The sequence below is a fragment of the Rhinolophus hipposideros genome (genome assembly GCF_964194185.1).
Source record: "Rhinolophus hipposideros genome assembly, chromosome: 9".
NCBI lineage: Eukaryota > Metazoa > Chordata > Mammalia > Chiroptera > Rhinolophidae > Rhinolophus > Rhinolophus hipposideros.
Window position 1 is genome coordinate 87,223,067 of NC_138055.1, and position 8,220 is coordinate 87,231,286.

The window sequence follows — 8,220 nt, forward strand, 5'->3', positions numbered from 1 at the left end:
CGTTGATAATCCCATTTAGCCCTCAGAACGACTCCGAGGAGGACAGGGCAGGCTATATTATCTTTGCTTAAGACACGAGAAATCTGGCCTAGAGTAAAACTAAGCAATTTGTCTAAGCTCGAAGCCAGCTCGAAGCCAGTCAGCGGTGACACAGGACTAACTCAAAGGTTCTCCAACCTACCTGCACCCCGGAATCATCTGGGACCTTATTAATTCCAGGCTACATCCCAGAAAAATTACATCTGAACCTCAATGGGAGGGACCCAGACATCAGCAATTTTTGTAAAATCCCCAGCTGTTTCCAATGTGCAGCCAGTTTTCAGAGCTAGAAGTTTGAAGCAGTGCTTCTCAAACTTGAACACGCACACAAATCCCCTGGGGATCTTGTTAAAATGTTGATTCTGATTTAGGAGGTCCGGAGTGGGGGCCAAATGCAGCATCTCTAACAAGGTCCTAGGGAAATGAGGCTTTTTCAGGATGCAGGTGGAGGGATCATTCAGGGGCCCCTAAATCGTAGGGCCCAGATTGCCATGGGGTACACTGCCTGTACATAGTGGAGACTCCATATACATGTTCTGAATGATTGCATGAATGAACCAGTCAAACAGATTCTCCTGGAAATTTGACCTAGAAAAATGAAATTAATTAGGCAGTTATCTGTGAGGTCTAAAACAGAAAGAAGGCATATTAGAGCTATGAGGGAGCATGTAGACTGAGGCAATTCAAAAACAGAAACCACAAATAATACAAGCTTGAGGACAGATTTGTAGAGTGGAGGGTAAGGACCAGCAAAGGTAACAGAAGATCTGAGTAGACACATAGAAACAGATACAAGTGAGTAATGCAGAGACTACCTGATCCCTGGTCCCTCAAGATGCCAGAGGCCCAGACACCTTGTAAGTTCTAGTTTTTACAATAAAACACCTTTCTATTTAAGGTGGTCTGAGTGCATTTCTAAAACCTAACCAAAAACAGCCTTCCACTTTGTCTTATTTAGTACAATAACTCTGCAAGGTATGAATTATTTCAGTTTTACAGATGAAGAAATTAGGCACACAAAGGTTAACTGATCTCCCATCTCTCAAGATCTCAGAACTGTGTTTGGCCCCAGGTAAGTATGCTCCAGGTGGTAGCAAAACTATAACAATGAGGCTAAGTACTGGCTCTGTTTCATTATTTCCCTGGCTCCAATCAAAACTTTGAAACATAGTAGGGATGGACTCAATTAAAATTTGTTAAATGAATGAATGAAGAATATCTGTTATGATCAATTTGTCAAGTGAACTATACATCTAAAAGGAGCTGATAAAATAGGAGAGGATTGCTTTAGGAGAAATTTGGGAAATTATCAAACACCAATATTCGTTTTAAAAATTATTTAAGAAATATGTATAAAAACAATGTCTTCATAACTTTAAAAATTGGGGACGGGGGTGGGTAGTTGAGAAATGAAGATCTTTGAAAGAGGGCATATTATCCTGCATTATTCACAATGGTTCAGGGATTTCTTTCAGCTTATAAAATGACCAGGAAGTTTATTTAAATTTTGTTTAGATAGAAGCTAGAAATAACCACTGATACACTTTTGTGGGCAAGGTATCATATCACGTGCCTTTTTTTTTTTTAATGAAAAACGGTGCTTTGTTGTGGTACCTCATATGATGGAAATCTGAATTTGTCAGGATAGTCCAGGTTATGCGGGGGTAACAAATTAACCCTGAAATTTCTGTGGCTTAACACATAAAATTTTGTTTCTCTTTTATGCTACATGCCTGACATGGATCAAAAAGAGGCTTTGTTCCACATAGTCACTCAGGGACTAGGGTTGACAGATACATTGACATCAATACATAGACTCATACTTACTGGGGCAGGAGAGGAGAATGACTCGAACCAGTCCTTAGATGCTTCCTCTATTTGCTGTCCAGAGCTACTCACATGGCCCTTCCTAACTGCAAAAGTCATGGGACGTGGGGGGAACACATGAATGTCCAGTGAGTAGACAATGCCACAAATACTGTGTGCGTTGGAACATCGTGGGATTCTGCCCTGGGCCCACTTCTCTCCTCAGTCAGGCAGTCTCCTAGGTGATCCTATCCAGTGCATAGATCTTATCTATAGCCAAAGGCTGCAACTTTCCCCTGATCCCCTCATTCATTTATTCAGTGACCTACTCAGTATCTTCACGTGATCTCTAGTAGGCATCCCAAGCTAACTGTGTCCACACAGAGTTCAGTTTTTACCTCCAAAGACTGCTCACTCTTCAAGTCTTCCTCATCTTGGGAAACGGCAAAACCATCTCCCTCTCTGCTCATGTAATCCTTGATTCTTCACCTTAAGCTAACACTCCCCATCAAATTCATCACAGATTTCTGTAGGTTCAATAATGCAGTGAGTGCTGGACTTTTACTCATGTTTTCCAATAAAGATTTAATTATAGTCTTCACGGAAGATAAGCCAAGTATGAAAATACCTGATCTATTTGGAATGTGGGACTGGGGATGAGAGTGTGGGTTGGCACCAGTGCCCCAGGCATTTAAATACTTTCAACAATGGCAGTAAGGGTGAAATTAACTCTGTTGTGACCAAATTCTGGCCTAGTGGTTAATCACAGTCAGTGAAATTTTTATCCTTCTTGTTTATCATTTTTAACTGAAAGTTTTCTTCTTATTCCGATCATGAGACTAAAATAATTATTATAGACTTATATTTCCAGGACTTCAAAGATTTTTAAAGATATATCTTGGAAATTTGTGGAGACTTCTTTTGTGAGCTAGTCCATGGTCATTTTGTAGAAATGTTTCATGTGTGGGTGGGAAAAGTGTGATTCACTCATTATTGGGTGCGGAGTTCTATATATGTCCAAAACCAAGCTTTTTTATTGTGGTGTTCAAACCTTCATTCATAAATAAATAAACTAAAAAAAAGAGAGAGAGAGAGCTTCTGTGGGCTCTATCACTAAACTACGTCTTGAATCCACTACTGCTCCTGTACCTTACCACCCCCTATGCTACGCCTCCATCATCTCTTGTCTGAATGACTGTGACAGCCTGTTAACACAGCTCTGCTGCCCACATTCTCGTGCCCTATAAAGCATCCTCTGCTCAGCCGCCAAAGTGATAGCTCTATAATCATGTCACTTATGTGCTGGAAAATTCTATAATGGATTCTTGCTGCCAACCAGAATAAAGTCCCAACTCCTTACACAACTCCTATAAGGCCTCGGTGACGGTGCCTCTCGAGGTCTCCAGTGCCATTTCCTTCTTCACGTCTTCTCTTCACCAAACTCCAGACATAATGCTGCTCTCTGTCCCTAGACACGTCATGATCATTCCTATCTCAGAGCCTTTGGATTTTCTTTTCCTTCTGCTTACAGAGCTCTTTCCCAAGGTATTTGCATGGTTATCTCCCGCCAGGCTTCAGAGCTTAACTCAAAAGTCACTTCCTCAAAAGGCCTGTCCTCAAGCAAAGTAGCCTGCACAGTCACTGTCTTCCTGTTTTATACACTTAGATCTTAAATTATGCCAATTACTTACTATTTGCACAGTCTCTCTGCTAGAGAGTCTGTCTCTCTGCTCGAATGTGAGTTCCTTGAGGGTAGGGACTGTCTTGTTCTCTTCTATGTCTTCAGTGTCTGGAATAGAGCCAGACACACCGTAAGAGCCCAATCAATGTTTGCCGTCATTGCAAATCATGTTTCTAAATAATATTTAATGATATGATAGCATTCCCCAGATATGTGACTAAATGAAAAAATAAAAGGTAGGACAAAAACCTATTCACTATGAGGCTGATTTTATAAGAAAAGATACATACATTTTTTAAAAGACAAGAAATAAACGTCACTTGTGTCAAGGATTTCTCTAGATAATATTTATAATGTTCAAAAGGCTTGTGCTGTTTTATTACTGAAGGGTTTGTTTCCAGTGATATATGCATATAATTAAGCAAGATTTCTTTCACAAAGAAAATTGTCTAGAGGATGGAGAGGGAAGAATACATATATTGTTCTATGTATGTGACCACTCATAACTACTAACACAAACCAACTTATTGTTATTACCATTTAATAGAGTACAACTCTGAATAGTCAAAAAAACTCTTAGTTGATGGGTATGTGTTCTTGGCATTTGTTCTGTTTACTTTTGAGTATGTTGTTTTATGATCCAAAGGTAAAGCTCTTTAAGACTCACAAGGATAGAGACAAAGAGATTTTAAGTTTAAGACTAAAAATGGAGACAAAACTGACATCAGATATTCGTATTGACTGAGTCTTTGGGACCAACTGAGAATTGTGATTTTGCAATTACCCAAATTATTTCTAACACTGCTCCTCTGCTTTTTTCTTCTGTTGCTTTTAAGTTGGAAATTGTAGTGGCTTATGCAGATTTAACAAAAGGGAAAGTCTTGGACTTTTACTGGCAGGGATTTTCTTGCTCTACCCACTGTCATAATTGATTACATGCTGTACTCTGAGGGAAGAACAGAATTTCTTGGCCAACAGAAAATCACAAATACATGGTAAACCATCTGCTTTGTCCAGCGGCTGAGAAATAATAATGTGACCAATGATCCAAGCGAGAAGGGGCTGCCAGTCCAACTGTGCCCAGTGCTCCATCAGCTTCTTGTCTGAAGGTGGAGGGAGATTTGTTTTGGCAGCCACCCTGCCAACATCTGACATCTGTCACCCATAGTTCCCCATTATTGCTACTTCCAAAAACTCATATCTGCCAGTCAAACAGCTTTTCTGCTGATGGACTGTCGAAGGATGCCTTCTCGGCCTGACGTGCTTCTGGGGAACTCCCCTTTATTTGAATACATGCATCCACTAATCCCTTTTCATGCCTTGCCTTTTAGCCTGTCACTTAGTGGGAAAAAAGATCTCTCCCCAAGCCCAAGTTCATTGCTTTTTGGAAGCATGGTCAAAGCATGAAGGGCATACTACGAAAGTAGTAAATGCTTATGGCTTTACTCTCATGGGATCAAAAGCAGTCTCCTCCATTAGAATCCGCAGACAAACGATATCCCCTCCACCTCTGCCTTTTTGTTAACGTTTGCATACATAACTACTTTAAAAATAGTTAACACAGTACTTGATGTGTTTGCACATATTCTCGTGGAAGCTTTCTATGTATTAGGCACTTTACTAAATGAGGCACAGACTACGTCATTTACGCCTTTTAATAATCCAGCGAGGTTTTTTATTTTATAAAAGAACAAGCAGAGGTTCAGAGCTCTTAAGGCCAGTAAGTGGCAGCTCTGGGATTCAAACCCAGATCTTGCTTAAGTTAAACTCTCTTTCCACTACAGCCTCCTGACTCCCTGTCACAGTATTTGTGACAATTTGTATGTAATACATAAATGCAGGAGAGAGTCTGCAGTACTCCAAGCAGATAGCATGTACTGGGGGGTATTGCTTGGGAAGGCTAAGGCCCTTGCTTTTGCCACAGCCCTGACAGAATGCTAAGGAAAGAGAAGAGCTTTAGGGTCTTAAAATCCTGATCCCCTGGCCCTAGTTCCTGAAAACATTTAGGGAATAAAGCAAGTAAGGTGGTAGGAAGTACCATATCAAAGCAAATCTCCTATTATGCCTTCATTTTGATTTCACAGAGACATACGGAAAATGTAAGTGAATGCTCGCCGATTATTACACATCTTCGGCATTGAGACTTTCCAGGAAACTATTGACCAAGGTGACCAGAGGCTCATTGAACTGAGTCATGAATGGAAACCTGTGGAAGCCAAGCGTTCTCTAACTACTTTAACGCTTCCATGGGCAGGACGATCCTAAAGTAAGAATGGCATGAGCCCTTGCAGGGCCTCAGGATATTACATCCGCTGTAGGATGTTTTTTGAAATAGTGATCGGTGTTTTTCCTCCAGTATGTCTGCCCTGCATTTTTTCACCCTTTTATTCTGTATCCCCTTTTTCAGGCAAGGGAAGGTGACAATAAAAGAGCCAAGGAAAAGAATCTGTCTCCCCAGAAGATAATGAGAGGAATCTTGACATAAACAAAGGCTTGGGGGACTGGGATGAGAAGAACAAGGGGCTTCCCTGCCCCCTGGACCAGAACAGGTCTCTGGGCTGAATGGTGGTGGGGGTTGTGTTGGGAAAGAATTGATATGAGCATAGATGTTGGTGGGCCCCTGAGCAACAGGGACAAACTGGAGACGCAATTTTTTTTTTTAAATGACATATGTTGCGGTTTGGGAGGAAATCAGAACCCATGCCCCTTTCCCACATGGCACTCCCCTGGAGATGGCAAGACCCCAGATTAAAGGTGGCTGTGTAATATCCTCAACTGGGACAACCTTTGGTCTCCCAGTCACAGCATGATGTGGGGGCAGCAGAATATGCTTTTTACATCCAAGAGGAAAAAGTCAAGAAAGCCACCGTTACAACATTTGTAATCTTCTTTAAAATATGTCAGAATACACAGCCTATACCCCAAATGCTGCAAGCATTCTGCCTTAGTCAGCTCGGGCCGCTATAACAAAATGCCATAGACTGCGTAGTTTAAACAACAAACATTTATTTCTCACAGTTCTGGAGGCTGGAAGTCAAGATCAGGCTGCCAGCAGGGTCAGGTTCCGGTGAGAGCCCTCTTCTGGTTGCAGGCTGCCTGTTTTTCTTTGTATCTCACATGACAGAGAGTAAGCTAGCTCTCTGGTTTCTTATAAGAGCACTAATCCCATTCATGAGGGCTTTACCCGCATGACCTAATCACATCCCAGGGGCCTCACCTCCTAACACTATCCTACTGGGCTTAGCTTTCAACATATGAATTTGGGGGGGACATAAATACTCAGTTCATAACGTATTCTGACCAAGAATGTACAATCTAAGGATGGTCCACTGGTGTCCTAAACAAAAGTTTACAGGAACTTCTGTTATCTGTATCTTGATTGATGATACTTTATTAATTAGTATCCTAAACTTCAGAAATGAGATTTTATTGCTGAAAACAGTAGTCCGTCAACTCTCACGATGCAAGTTAGAAATTGGCCTCAATGAAATCAAGATGGGTGTACTGGCTTCCTTAGACATTGTGGAGCCATGCTTGACCTCTGAATGAACAGGGTGAAGAATCTAGGGACACTGGCCTGCAGCCTTCGGGTCCGTCTGAGCCTGTCTCTTTAACAGCCCTCCATCCAGCCACAGGACCAGGAGGCCTTCTGGTTACTTGTGGCTGGACTCTGAAGGTAAGAGAATCCTACCTTGGAAATATATTTGCCTGGAGGAGTGACCCTTTCATACAAGGTGGTGGTGGAGACAGAGCCCTGGGCTGTCACAGCACTAGGGCACAGACGGTGTGAATTGTGTAGGGCCTGCATTGGTCCGCTACAAGTCTGTAGGGACGTTGTGCCAAATGAAGTCTCAGCTTTGCTTTCATTATAAGTCGACAGCAAACTTGTGAGGGAGTGGCCAATGCTCACCCACTTTAAATTTTTCAGTCACTACAAATACCGGCCAAAAGAATTTAAGGATTTACTTATGTCAGCACACAAAAGCCTGAAGGCGCTCTCCAGGCTTGCAATCTTCTTTAAAATATGTCAGAATATATAGCTATGTGGGTGATTTAGATAAGCTATACCCTAGATGCTGCTTTAGTCAGCTTGCGCCGCTATACAAAATGCCACAGACTGCGTGGCTTGAACAACAAACATTTATTTCTCCCAGTTCTGGAGATTGGAAGTCAAGATCAGGCTGCCAGCAGGGTCAGGTTCCAGTGAGAGCCCTCTTCCGATTACAGGCTGCCTATTTCTCCTGTATCTCACATGACAGAAAGGGCACCAGTAGAAGTGGATGCCCACCCCAGCTCCTCCATCCACTGCGAGTGCTCTGGCCAGGTGAACCCAAACTAGAATGCAGACCTGGGGAGAAGGGAGGACAAACTGTGAATGGCCTGAGAGTCAGATTCTTCCAGTCAAAAAGAACTTCAGGGGAAAAGAGTGACTGTCGTGCGGGGGACGCTGCTCACTGCGCCATTTGTCTCTGGTCCCGCTCCCCACATAAGAATGCAGGATATGGCTAGACCAAAAAGGAACACCCACAGAGCCATAGGTACGGGAGTCATACCACTATAGTCTCACTGGAGGCTGGATCCACAGGACCTGCAACCTGCTGTCCGCTTCTCTGCCTGCCAACCACCGACTGACCAACCAGCGCAGCCGCGGCAGTTATATCAGTGGCTAATTGGCTAACTGCTTGCAGCTGATG